Source organism: Topomyia yanbarensis, chromosome 1 (assembly GCF_030247195.1).
Source record: "Topomyia yanbarensis strain Yona2022 chromosome 1, ASM3024719v1, whole genome shotgun sequence".
Lineage (NCBI taxonomy): Eukaryota > Metazoa > Arthropoda > Insecta > Diptera > Culicidae > Topomyia > Topomyia yanbarensis.
The window spans coordinates 185888372-185901143 of NC_080670.1; the positions used below are offsets into that span (position 1 = coordinate 185888372).

At 37.2% G+C, this 12772-nt stretch overlaps 1 protein-coding gene across 2 annotated transcripts in view; it reads left to right on the forward strand.

Moving 5' to 3' along the window:
• Positions 1 to 12195: 12195 nt before the first annotated feature.
• Positions 12196 to 12772, forward strand: part of LOC131684360 (corticotropin-releasing factor-binding protein) — a 58307-nt gene continuing 57730 nt past the window's right edge. For both annotated transcript variants that reach the window (XM_058967175.1, XM_058967184.1), the window contains exon 1: positions 12196 to 12705. The gene's annotated coding sequence lies outside the window, so the exon portion shown is untranslated. The remainder of the gene's footprint in view (positions 12706 to 12772) is intronic.

The following is a 12772-nucleotide window of genomic DNA, read 5'->3' on the forward strand; positions in this document are numbered from 1 at the left end:
CAAATGCAACGGGCCGTGATTCTGATTGGGACATTCCGACGTGCAGGCGTAGTGACTTTACGATCGCATGGGCCCGAACGTTTTTTTTGTTCGCGCTTGAGATGACGCTGGGCAGACTATAAGTGCGTTTTCGTGTTTGCAACAGAGCTTAAAAAAATTGCCATCCCTGCGTCAATTTGAAAGAGAGAAACAAAATTCAATTCATGCCCACCATGATGAAATACGGATAAGAATTTAATCGAAATTCTGAAATAGATTCCATTGGAATGCTAAGCAAAATTTCGATCAGAATCCTGGAATGCATCCAAACAGAATCCTGAGAAGCATATCATCATTATCCGAAGAGAGTGCCAGAAACCGACCGAGCAAAGTAGGTATGGTGGCATTATTTTTTGAAAGTTGTTCAACTGGAGCTGTAGAGCTAGGTTCTCGGAAGGGCTCTCCGACAGAATCACACACTACAATTGCAGAGAAGACAGACAATGGCGCCCACTAAAACACTACTTTAGGCCAATTGTGGCGGACCGTGATTCTGTATGTGATATTCATTGTAGGTTCAGTTATGTGCGGTAGTAGGGACTTCGCGATCGCGTGTATTATCGCGAAGGGCTCGAACATTTGTACGTTAACGTGTTCGATCGCGTTTCGTTTCGTTCTTGACGGTGCCGCTAAATATTATCTGGTATTTCTATTTTATTTATTAACGTTAATTAGTTTTCAGGAAATTTGAACGTTCACTATGTTTTAGAAAATCAAAGATGTCTTTTTGGACACAGATCTTTTTAAAAAAAGAACACAGTATTCAGGCACAGTATTTTAACGCGTAATTGGAAACAGTATACTAAGATTAGGTGACATGTGCTTTCAGGCCCCTTAAAAAAAGATAGCGACAGAGAGAGAATGTTAAAGGTAGATATTTAATTTATTTGAAGTAAATAAAAGAGTAGTGTCTATGCAGTCTCTTTCCAATTATACTTATAGATTGTAATTTATTTCGGTTGGACTTCTCTTTCCGGAGATATGAATTGATGGGCCCTATACAAGCCAATGCCATGAAAAATACTACTAATTGTGACTGCCACTGAAACTTTAATTGAAGCGTTCTTAGCATAGAGCAACCATGGGTAACTGAAACTTTCGCTATAGGTTAGAAAAAACAATATACTTGCATCCTGCGAGTCGAGAGTTTGTTTGCCGGATGTATCATATCAAATCATCACAAAACAGGCATTTTGATTTTTCAAATGACAAATTTGAACAAAGGTTTCATTCAATAGAGATACGAAGAGTTTGAAAAGCACGTGGAATGCCTCTTTTCAAAAATTTTATCTTCAAACTTCCATATTACCCAGTTAAGTCAAATATTTTTTTATGAAATGCGCAAGGATTTTCTTAACTCTAGTATATATAAACGCGCAGTATAAAACTGAATTAAATTAGAGTTGATTTAGTTTTCGATTTTTTGATCACATGCCTTCCCATAGTGCAACGTTTCGAAGGTCATCTTCAAAGGGGAGGAAAATTTGAGCATTATGTAGTTATGTATACTAAAATGAAAAAAAAACTATTTTCAGGCCTGAAAGCGACGGAATTCCCGTACTAAAACTCTAATCGAAGGCCCTACTTTTCAATTACTATTTGATTCAATGTGTTAAACAAAGATGGCAGCAGTTGCTCTTTTAACCAACGGCTTCAAATGAATAGGGTGACAAAAGAAAAAGTGTGAAAATAGCATCATTGCATATTTTTCAATCAATTACATCCCTAGTTGGGAGAAAATTTCATAAAAAACTTTCATCTGAGTGACGCTGATTGGATGCTGCTCATATTAATTTTTTTGTTAAGTTGCAAGCACGAATAACCTTCCCCGCACAGTTGATCAACTAAATTTCATCCCTTCACTATCTCCCAACTGAAAAGTAGCGTTTTGCTTGCAAGGTTTATTTCCGGATTAATGTGCAACTTTTGAACTATGGCTTAAATGAAAATTTGGCCAAAACTTTCCCCTTCGGTTTTACGGCCGGAGTATTGCAAGCGTTGTCTTTTAGCATCGTTTAAAATGCTTAGTTATTGTTCTGCACTTTGGATGGGAAACCAAAGTTGGAACAAGTCAGCATCCAAGCTTTATACTCGATAATGGAATCCGCCTAGCGTGTCTTGCAAATTTTCGCAGCATCATGAAATTAATAGATCTAAACGATAGTAGGAAAAACTCTTCCAGATAGCGAAGCCAAGTATTTTTAATTTATATCTGGCGTTTTCGAACGAAAAACTGTGAAAATCTGGCATGCAGAAGATACAAAAACTACTTTCTTGCTTGCAAGCGATATGATGTTAGATTGGTTGATTCTGGGGAATTCGTCTTATTTTATCTAAGAACTCATTATCTCGTGGATATTACATGAATATTTCTATAGCATACACATTTCTGCTCCCAGAAGTAGTCAGAGCACATGAATGAAAGTAAAACGATGTTTAGTCGCCGTTATATATACTGTTTGGATCTAGAAGCATTTCATTAAGTTTTTCTTTATTTTTTGACTTTGGTGAACCACCACCGTGTCCGGACTTCGCACTGTAAATAAGTGTCCCCCAAAAATCCAGCAAACCATTTGCGCTCTGAGACAATGGTAAAATTGCTCAATTTTCCAAATATATAGTAAATACCATACCAGGTGTAACGTTTTTGAATGGACTCGGTTTCCAGCTACTCCCGAAACAGCTTTTGATCTTTTGCAGGAGAGTTTCTTAAACCACAGGAAATCCTGTGCTTTCCATTTCGGTCAACCATTGACAAATCTTCTTTTCCTCTTTCGGTAGAAGCACCGTTGGGCATCCCTTGGGAATTTTGTTACTCAGCTTTTCCCACAGGACGGTAATCAACAGTAAAAAATAATATTCTAAACAGGTCCGTAGCCAGAACTTTGTTTCGGGAGGGGCTAAAAAAACTATTACAACGATGTATTAGTTTTTATGGCTTGAGATAACTAGAATCTAAATAAAACTGAATAAAGAAACTGAATAAAATTTTAAAAAAAAACCTTTAAACGATAATAGAAACTATAAATCCTAAAAATACTACTATCTGGAACAGGAAAAACTATAGTACATCGACGAATTATTGATTTTGAATTTGGTTTTTATTATTTATTGACAAGTTACAATTTACTCTAGTTACAACAATGGATAGTCGAGAGTTCGAAGTATTTATGGGTTAACCGAATATGACAATCCTTGAGGGTGCTAGAAAATGCATTGTATTCTATAGTACACGTTTATAAGGTGTATAGGACACCAAATCGAAATGAGTAGAAACATATCCAGGAAACGTTCAAATGAAGAGACTGTCGAAATTTCCTCTAAATCTTCTGATCTGGCAGGCAATTTGTAGATGCGGAGAAACAACTCAATTCGTCTTGTCTTGATCTGGCGTCTTGCCCCTATTATCAGTACTGTGGCATTAAGCGGCATTTGGAGTTAATTATTTTTTTTGATATTTTCAATTTATTAAATGAAACTAAATTTAAGACTGACTCTGGCCTGGCGGATCAGAGGGTAAGGCGATGGTCTCATAAGTCACTCGTCATACGTTCGTGCCCCAGCTAGGAAGGATTGTTAGCTATCAGTAGAATAGTAGCACTAGCTCGGCAATTGTCCTGTGCATTACGAATAGGCTAGGAAGTCTGTTGAAATAGAAAGTCAAGCTCCGCTACGGAATGTAGTAACAAGGCTTTGCATTGCTTTTTTACATACCAGACTTTTGTGTACTTTTACACAATACGTTCGGCGATTCAGACTAGTGAGAGGAACTATTTATTTATCGATTTAAATATTCAGATTTTTGCAGATTCAAAATTTTTATTAAATTGATATTGATCACTGAACTTAGGAATTAATAACATTACAGACTGTTTTTTTAGGCAAGAAGAATTTTTAGATCACTGAAACAATAGTAAAAGGCAGAACATTAATTTTAATTGTAATATTCAACTGGGAATGCATGTATTCGAAACAGCCCCGCTATTTTCTCTACAAAGCAAGAATAAGAACTTGATAAGATTATCCAGCAAATCATATATTTAGACGATTTAAGCTTGTAGGCCTCCCGGTATATTTACCAACAACAATATTTATTTCGGAAAATATGGAACTTTGGACAATGCAATATGCAGATTTCAATGAACTAGTCTACTATCCAGAATTTAATCTACTAGTGGAAAATGCCCAGAAACTGCTTACAAATCGAAATAAAATCATTTGACACTGATTACTGATACCTTCGATTTAACATAAAATGTGTTAAATGTATCATTGATGATACCACCAAAATAACTAGAAACTATAAATATGGATGATCTCAATAATTTCAACATCACTTGCATCCGACACATGGAAGAGAACGCATCGCACTTACTTCCTCTTTGCCGATGAGCATTTCTTTGATATTTCACTATTTTTTTAAATTACTGAAATTTATCCGATTCCTGTGAAACTTTTGTCAGCAGTGTATATTGCCATCTTTCTAGTTCCTTCTAGCAGAATGGATTTGCTATGATGATTTCCGTCAAATTTTCAATATCTTCAATCCTTCGAACAAATATAGATATGACACTCATCTGTTCAGTAACTGGTTTGTTTTAAGATTACAGAATATAGTCCTAGATGTTTTTTTTCTACAATCATTATAATAATTGGAAGAGAAGTTCATCTACTTGCGGTTTCGGAAACAGTTTCAATTAAACTTGTTCCACATAACGCATCGAAGATGCTTTCGAATGTCTTTTTATTCGAACCAAAATGAGAGGAGGATAAGAGCGCAATTCCGAAATCAATTGATAGATTCTAGTTTGCTTCTCTTTTTGCCCATTTTATTCCACAACGAACAAAACCAGAACCAGAGAGATTCTCAAATACTGAAGACATAAAATCCAAACTACTAATCCCAGATTCAACCAGCCCCAACATTTTAGTCGCTCTACATGATTGCCTTTTGATGTACGTTCGCTGCATCGTCGCGTCATGGACATTGATTGGAAATCATCATAGAAAGTGACAAAAATGCTGGTTGCAAATTAATGATCATTATGATTGATTGACTTGAGTGTCAATAAAAATACTATTGCATTAAAATGGCGCGAAAACAAAAACTGTTTTCTCGGCTATATTGTTCTCAGCAAATTACATTTTTTTTGTTTTTTATGCTTGAGTGTGTTGCCTGGTGTTTATACTAGGCGTACTAATACGCTTATAAAACTAACTTTTTAGAGTTTTGGTGCTCAATTCTCTGGAAAATTTCTTCTACTTTTTATCATTTATTTGACACAATTCAGTGCTTTAGCGAAACGGCTCCGTGGGTCTTTTATACATTTCCGTCATATAAACAATAAAAATATTAACACGTGTTTTAGTAGTTATCCGGCAGATCTCGAGCGAGCGACTAGACATTACGCGTGGAAACCTACCTGTTTACGAGGCGAGGATATATTTTCTTTTCACTAGTTGAGTCTGTACACAGAAAAAAATGTTAATAAAAATAAGAGTTTTTCACTCTTAGCAAAATACAACTAACGCATACTCTTAGTTTGAAAATGAAACTTTTATGTTGATTAAAAGGAAAACTTTTATTTTGATTATTATTCTTGATTAATTTAAAAGTTTTACTTTCAACCTAACAGTACGCGTTAATTGTTTTTTGCGAAGAACGAAACACTCTTACCAATTTTTTTTCCTGTGTGTGGGGAGTCGTTCATTTCTATCTCGTACACTTCCGTGCCACCATCGTGGTTGCTGGCTGTATGTTCGCGAACACTTGATTTCCTCCTTGCTTCTTGTATTTACCGGTCACGAGTGTAAATTTCCTCAATTATGGTGTTGGCTGTTGATGTTGAGGTACTTGACGCAGCTTTCAATGTTGTCAATATTACCTGAACAGCTGCCACAAATTTGGAAATTGCTTGTGGTTCAGGTATTGGTTTTGGAGACTGTAGATGTGCAAAGAATTTTTGCACGTGTTCTTTATAATCAATTCCATTTCGTTCAAATGTGGCAATGGCGCAAGTAAGTAATGCCAGATCTTGTAGCTGAACATTGATTTTCTCATCGTCCATATACATGAGGATCTTGGTTATAGCATTGTCACACTCAATCACGTTAAAACATGGTAGATCTCGATAAAGGCGACATCCGTAACCCTACGGCAAGAATTAAATTAAACTATTTCTTCACAGCAAAAAAATATGAAAATTAACTTCAGCGTATTTCCTGATATCGCAGAAAAACTATTCGTGTAATTATGTTTCACGAATAAATTTACGCTATATATCGTGCACATAAAATGACCCCTGAGAATCATGCAAATCTGTATGTTCCTATGGAAATTTATATTATTCTGCTCGAGACCTGCGCGCTATTCATTCAAATTTCAGATAAAATATCTTAATTTTACACGATTTTATACGAAACGGTGTTGAGAAGAGAGAAAGACTAACTGCGTCACACATGCATGCACGAGCCGCAACTCAATGCACTTGGATCGTCCACGCTCAAGCGAAGCTTATGTACGCCACTTTGCAGTCACGTTATGTGTCGCTTTAGCCTAGTCCATAAGGGGGTGTCTCTGGTGAGTCAATGATTGTCGGTTCAAGTCTTGGTATTATTAAATGGATTTTTTTTGATGTCGATATCGTCACCAATACATACGTAAGATCTTTATAGTACGATTTGTGGCCAATGTAAAATTAATCACTCGCATAATTTTACACTATTGGTCGCGTTCCCTTTATGTGCAGTATAGTTAGCATAATTTTACATGAATTTTTTTATCTGTGTTTTTTCCTCGGACATGGCACACAATATAAAAGTAACTGTTTTTGTCGTTCGCATCTCACTGGACCAGACAGAAGCAGGAAGCACATTGAATGTCGCGAACGTTATCTTTGGTGGTTCGAAATAGAAATCTTTTTCAACATTTTCTCATTAATTTGTTCGAATCAATCGAGATACAAAATTGTCCCGGAAAAACATGGGTTTTCTTAAGTTCATTTTTGAAAAATTTCGGGGGCAGATGTCGTCCCCAATGCCCCCCCCCCTCTCCCTCCTCTGGCTATGTGCCTGATTCCACAATTCTTGATGGCACGATTAGTCGACTTTTCTCTGCTGTTAACCGACTCTAAATATTTCAACTCTAATAATTGAATAGTACCATTTTTTAGAATAAGTATTATTTTAAAATGCCGCGGTTTTTGTTTCCACAACCCTGTTACACTCCTCCAAATTGAATTAACTATCTTCCAACTCTATTTTCACATACATGAAGGCGATATTACACCAGTAAGTACATACATTCAAAACCAATCATTGGCAGCGTAAAAGCATACACCCAGGTTTTTTTACGCGGTTTTTTTTCGCGAGGTTTTTTACGAAGTTTTTTTTACGCGGATTTTCCAATTAACGCGGTTTTTTTACGCAGATTTTCCAACTAACGCGGTTTTTTTTACGCGGAATTTCCAATTAACGCGGTTTTTTACTCAGATTTTTCAACTAACGCGGTTTTTTTTTACGCGGATTTTCCAATTAACGCGGTTTTGCAAAAATATTCTAAGTCCTTTTGAAAGCAAAAGACTTAGAAGATTTTTGGAAAGATGGAAGAGACGGGTTTGGAAGAGTCCTTATGGCCCGCACCCCACTAATATGGGTATTTTCGGAATGGACTTGAAGAGTAGGTGCTAGAAATTTATGTATGACGCCATTTTGAATTCCAAGATGGCGACTTCCGGGTTAGCCACATTCACTATAACCCAGTCAATATGAGTGTTTTTGGAATGATCTTAACGAGTAGGTGCCAAAAATTTATTTTTGGCGCCATTTTTAAATCCTAGATGGCGATTTCGCCATCTAGGATTTAAATTCGCTATAACCCAATCAATATTGGTATTTTTGGAAGTTGAAGTTGTAGTACAAATAGTTTCAATTAAACAGTTGGATTTACTTAAATTTAAGCAATATGTTTAATTTGAATAAATTCAAACCCCCAACTCACACCACATACGTCTCTTTCTTCTCTCTCTTCCATTCTCACCGCACTTTCCTGGATGAACACATAAAAATATTTTACATTTTGCTGGTTTATGATTAGACCTTATATTTGAGGATGATTGGGTTACAGAGAATTTCGCTAAACCGGAAATCGCCATCTTGGATTTCAAAATGGCGTCAAAAATCAATTTCTTTCTTTCGCCATCTTTGATTTAAAAATGACGCCAAAAATCAATTTCTGGCACCTAGTCCTCAAGACCATTCCAAAAACATCCATATTGTGTTGAGTTATAGCGAATTTTGCTAAACCGGAAGTCGCCATCTTAGATTTCAAAATGGCGTCAATGATCAATTTCTGGCACCTACTCTTCAATAACATTCCGAAAATACCCATATTGTTGGGGTGTGGGCCATAAGGAGTCTTCCACACGCGTCTCTTCCATCTTTCCGAAAATCTTCTAAGTCTTTTGCATTCAAAAGGACTTATTTTTTTGCAAAAACCGCGTTAATTTCGAAATGCGCGAAAAAAACTTTCAAACATATTCTAAGTTTTTTTACGCGGATTCTCGAATTAACGCGGTTTTTTAACGCGGATTTTCCAAACAACGCGGTTTTTTACGCGGTTCGTATCCCCCGCGTGAAAAAACCTGGGTGTACCTATGTAATAGAAGATTTCGTACTACAAATATTATTTATGGTTTAACAACTTTGGTAGTTATAAAGCAAATAAAACTGGCGTTGGCGGTGAAACATGATGAAGAGTTATGTTCTACCATAGACCATGCGGTAAACTTGGGTGCAATGCCCAACTCCTACTTAGCAGAAGGCAAAGTCACATTTCCTTTCAATTATGTCCATATGAGCCTGCCTAGTCCTAGTTTTCCGTTCTAAGTTTGTAACTGATTCGCTCTAGAATACCTATCCGTCTTTCAATTTCATTGCTTTCATTTCTCTTAGTCTCAAATTTGCCGAAAATAGCCAACAAAATCGATACAGTAGAACCTTGCGGTAATTAAAACATAGTAACATAACAAAGCAAATAAAACGACAGTTATAAATTGGTTTCTTTCTCCGCGCACTATTGAAACTACCGAAATACCTAAAACAACTATCTTTGTATGTCAAATATACAACCGATGTCGCAATTTTTTACACTAATTACTAGAACAAGATTGGAGACAATAAGAACGAAAAAAACTGTCACCTTTTACGTCAACAATTAAGCTAGAATATTTTTATACTCATGAAAAATTTGATTAACATGACAATCAATAATATAGAGCATGCACTACTTCAAAGTATATGAAAGTATTCAATACAGTGAGAACAATAAATTTAATTGATTTAATTGATTTATTAACCCAATGAATATGACAATGAAACATGTTCTTAGTGCTGATAAGACTGCTGCAAATTGGTAACTGGCTTCTGATTCTTCACGCAATTTGTCAATTCTCAACCCTCATACTCATGATTCAACAGTCATTATTTCACTCAGACAAAACCATGCGTGTTCCCCAAGCACATTAAATGCCCAGTGGGTTAGTTTCCTAGTTAGTCAAATAAACACTAAAAAAGCAAAGAAATTAGTTTGCTCAGTCTAAATGTCAGCTCGATTGGTATCAACCGGCGGATACGTATTTCTTTACAATGCCATCAAATCAAATAACACTTAAAATTACATACGATAAAATATATGCAATTGTAAATGCAATGAAGACCCGATTTTATCAGCCCACGATTTGATCAGCCTCATATGAAAATTGATAGTTGGTAGTTTGATGGGCTCTAGCAGACGAACCAACACTATGCTATATTTCCTCCTTGGGAGAAAAAAAAATAGATAAACAACAAGATTTCTCCCTAGGGCGAAAATTTTAGGTGAAACCACTTTGTTAAGTTAAGATTTGTGCCCTTTATGTCCAAAGCGTGGTTTCACCAAAAAAATTCGCCCTAGGGAGAAATCTTGGTGTTTATCCATTTTTTTTCTCCCAAGGAGGAAATATAGCATAGTGCTTTCGTATTGGAATGCTAAGCCAAGACAAGTTTCGGCTTCACTGTGTCTCATAAACAGAACTTCTGCTCGGACGGGACATCACGTTTGACTAGTCATTAAAAAAATAGTATTTGGTAAACACCAAAGACGATGCTTTAGATATAAAGACACACGGAGAGAAAAACAGTGAATTTGGCTGCACGGTTTAACACGTTGTTTTGTCTGCTAGTTTTGGCAACCAGGAGTGTTATGTAAACAGCGAGTGACTTGTTGTTTCAATGAATGCTTGACGAATTTCTTTTGAGAAATATTTCGCAAAATACTCAATCATGCAACTCGAAAATGCATCGATTCACGTAACTGAGCCTGTGTAAATGTGTTTCGTTGCACTAGAGAGAATATCGAAAATACAGTTGATGAGTTATAGCGATATTGTCGCATAGTTGGCCCTTTGCGGATGCCATTCAATATTAATATTTATGACGAATATCACGATAATATGAGAAAACTAGTCGGTAAGTTTATAATGTTCAGACTTTGCATCTACCGCTGAGAAACTAGAAATCGATCAATGGCTTTGTAATGTTGAAAATGTGTTTAAATTTACTCGTATTAATTTGTATCATAAAAGTTATTTAGTATGTATGTATGTATGTAAAGTTTACACTCGTCGTATGTAAACATAATTACATGAATTTCTTTATATTTCATTCTCAATACTCCCCACGAGTTACTTCCTAAATCCGTCATATTTGTTTGCATTGCCCGTTAAGTGTCGTCTACTGGGTAGGCTATTTGTTTCAGGATGTTTTTACTGAGGTATATCATTCTTTCTTCTTAGTACAACTGGGTACCCAGCTGAAAAACCAAAACTAACATATTCCCCTATGACAGAGACCACACCGTCGTCTGTAAAGTGCGTTAGCGATTCACAAGATTTGAATCAATGACTTTCACGTAAAAATCCTGAGCCCTGGGAGAGACCCATGTAGTTAAATCGTTATGTTATCAAATCGTCATAAAGAAAATTCACGACTGTTTTGGACAACAAATTTAGCCACAAATTGTTTTAAATCGGCGAAAACCCAAGCTGGTACAGTTTTTCTGAACGAACGATGAATCAAAAATCTTCTTAAATATTCAAAAGACTTCATTGCTATCTGCTCTTTGCTAGCAAAGGTCATTGGAATTTCCGTTCACATCAACGCTAGACAATCGCTCGCCCCTTCCCCTTCATCGGCCTATGCAAGTTGTGATCGGAGGCTGGTTTTCCTGCTTTTGAAATAATAAATTCTTCCAAAATTCAGCAAAATTCTTCAACAAGTCTGATTTGATTCTGTCTAGTCTGAGGTATCATTACTGTACGACGATAGAGCAACAACTCCCCTATCGAAAACTGTGATCGGTTCGCGATGTCGCGGGAAGACTCGATCCGTTATTAGGAGTCTAGAAATAGCTTCTTGGCGAGATCGCTTTGAACCCATTGCTTCGTTTACCTATACGACGGGTCCCGAAGAATGCCCATCAATGTTTCTCTCGTTAACCCGTCACCAAACCGGTGCCAATAATTGGAACCGTTGTTTTGGGTTCGATTGGAACCTTTCGGCTTCAGTCTTCGCGCACTTCTATATAATCATCTCTGGTAAAAACTATTTTATTTACATCTTGCGTCATATACACTCTAAAAATTTCATTAAGATTTGAGCAGGAAATTGTCAAATTGATATTACTGATAATTTAGCCATAATTTCCAACAAAAAACCTTTCCACCGAAGTAGCCAATTCGAGACGTCTTTGGATGCATTCCCCCGCAAAATTATCTGGAAGCACTTTCCACCGACGAAACCGGCGGAAAAACCTAGTCATTTCCTCCCTATACAATATTGCCCTATCACATAGTACACGATAACGTAAAACCGAACGAACGAACGAACGAACGCATTCAGCCCCCTGTTTTTCCAACCCCGTTCCACCGATTGAGACGGGATGGAGTGAGCTGTGCATTCGTCGGTCGCGCGCGGTTCGTTCGCTTTTCGGCGAAGGTTGGTAGGTGGCTCCGCTCGGCGGTCGGGTAAGGATCCATTCCATTCCAAACAGCAGTCCAGCAGCCAACCGAGACAGAGGACACTTGCTGCGTGCGGTGGTGTAATATAAAAACCGGAGACCCAACGGCAGATACCGTCATTCCTCGTGCTTCTGCTAGGGGTTGATGTTGATGCACGTGGTCCTAACTAACCAACTAACTGGAAGAAGGAAGTGAATCGCAGTGTGTCGTCAGTGGTGCATTTTGCCCAGTGCAGTCGCGTTGTTGGCGGACTTGAACGGTGGTCTCGTAAGATTGGTTTGGAAAATCGTTTTGCAGAAGGATTAAAAGTGAAGGCGGCAGATTATGTCCTGTGATAAGATTGCGCGGAAAAGATTTTGAAATTATTTTTCACCGGCTCCAGTAAACTCAGAGCGGGGGAGAGTAGTTAGTAGTGAAACGTGATGAATGGGAAGAACGGTGATAGCAAAACCATTTCCGACGACGCTGCCCTTTGTTGACTTTGTTAATTAATTCTGTGAAAAAGGACGGTTTGGAGCAACAAGTGGCGTGGCGGTTTGATGGACCGCGAGTTTAAGTGGCGAAACTCAGGATTGGTTATTGTGTGAAGCGATAATTGTGTTGGACAGAGGTTCGTTTCGAGTTTAATAGATTCATGTTCTGACGCCAATCTGTTTTTGAGTACCGGAATGCTTTAA